This window comes from Aplysia californica, unplaced genomic scaffold (assembly GCF_000002075.1).
Source record: "Aplysia californica isolate F4 #8 unplaced genomic scaffold, AplCal3.0 scaffold00258, whole genome shotgun sequence".
Classification (NCBI taxonomy): Eukaryota; Metazoa; Mollusca; class Gastropoda; order Aplysiida; family Aplysiidae; genus Aplysia; species Aplysia californica.
The window spans coordinates 127,172-129,253 of record NW_004797528.1 but is presented as its reverse complement, the minus strand read 5'-3'; positions in this window follow the sequence as shown (position 1 = coordinate 129,253).

The window sequence follows — 2,082 nt, the reverse complement described above, 5'->3', positions numbered from 1 at the left end:
CTACGACGACTACTACTACTACTACTACTACTACTACTACTACTACTACTACTACTACTACTACTACTACTACTACTACTACTACTACTACTAATTCATGACATGTATATAGCTCAATTCAATGCGCTATACAAGACATATTACTAGCCTATAATAGCTTTATAATATATGCAGCACTTACGCAAAACATTAATTAAGCATTGGGTAAGACATCAATAAAGTGCAGTATCACATCGTAGATATGGGCGACATTGAAGAAAGCGAAAACCACAAAAAAAACCTGATCCAGTTGCAACTCTTTGGGGCACGTGAATTCCAATCCAATGTTCCCACAAGCTAAATTCCTGGAACAGCAAAATTTCTATATTTGGTACACAAACGAAATTACTCCGTCCCTTTGTTATGCTTTAATTTCCTCGAGAGCGCTGACGTTCCAATCCTTGTAATGATCGCTTCGATATCCCACTACAATAATGTTTGTGTTTAAGATCGTTTGTTGATTTGCACTTTGCATGTCTGTCGGTAATGTTTACATTTTTCTCGACTCGTTTGTTCACGTGAACATGTCCTGTTAATGGATAATCCGTAACCTTCCCACCCCACCCCAACCACCCCGCCCCCTTTCTCCAGCACTCTACTTTTAAAAATATATATTATATCGCTGCTCACAGGAATGTGCTGAGTGGACATCAGCTACAGGAGGGGTCAATGAACTATTTTCTTTTTTTTTGCCATGGAAGATTAATTTGAAGGACTTAAAGAAAATTGGGAGTATCATGTCACATTTTGACGTAATTTCGAAAGCATAATAATTAAATTTTAATCGTTTTAAGTATATTATCTGTAAAACCTGTTACTCAATATCTTCCAATGCCTTTTTCTCGGATAAATATAACCATCTCAGGTTCGCGTCTGACCGCACCTCTCTAATTTCTCCTTTACTCTTTCTCTCTCTCTTTCTCTCTCTCTTTCTCTCTCTTTCCCCCTCTCTCTCCCTCTCTCTCTTTCTCTCTCTTTCTCTCTTTTTCCCTCTTTCTTTTCCTCTCTCCATCTCTCTCGCTCTTTGTCTCCCCCCCCTCTCTCTCTTTCTCTCTCTCTCTCTCTCTCTCTCTCTCTCTCTCTCTCTCTCTCTCTCTCTCTTGAGTCCACCCTTAAATTGAGAAACTTGTGACGCATCCAGTACTCCCACTTGGGTCTCGAGTTAGTTTCGATTGAGGAGCAAAACACTTGTTTTGAGTATACTTTTAATGTCTCTCGATGCGGAAGCCAGTGTCTCAATAGGGTAAGGGAGGGACCGCAAGATGCGTGGAAAAAACAGAATATAATCCATCCAGCTGATGAGTGACATAATCAGCAAGCAGACTCTTTTGTGGATCCTGGAGAGGAGGAAAGAGCAGTTATGACATTGTACCGTCTGCGATGATACCTATTCTCCTACCAAGTAACCAAATAACTCATGTCTCTTACGTGGTCTGTAACCCCCTACCTCGCAGAGATTTTGCGCAATTTTGTGAGGCTGACGTGTGGACCAAAGAACGTCTTGACTCTTAGAAAGAAGCCCTCGAATTCTGAAACCTGCACAGTATCATCGATTATTTCTTTCTTTCGGCAGTGTAAAATATACCATTATCTCTCTGTATAGACTCTCGTTAGATCACCATCGTTTCCTTTCTTTTTTACGAGCACTGTTGCATGTTAGCCATGTTTAGACGGCAATGAAATGAAGAATAAAAAGAACTGTTTACTCTTTGCTCAACAAGGAGAGAAAATGGTGAAATGGTGTTGGTTTAACACCCTTATAAACACTATTAGGCTACTTAAGAAGCGGGACCTCCGCGTTTAACCGACAGGACTGAACCAAATGGGAATTTCGTGCAAAGTGCCTTCCCAAAGACACAACGCCGGACGTAGCTGAGGCTCGAACCAGCGAACCCGCAATATCACGATTACAAGCCCTGTAACCTAACCACTAGGCCGCCGACGCCACTCAATAAGGATTATTTTGTCCTCTATACAAAAAACACGAACACACGAGATTAACTTCCACCCGAACTAAGACTGAGTGATATGTCGTTCCAGCAG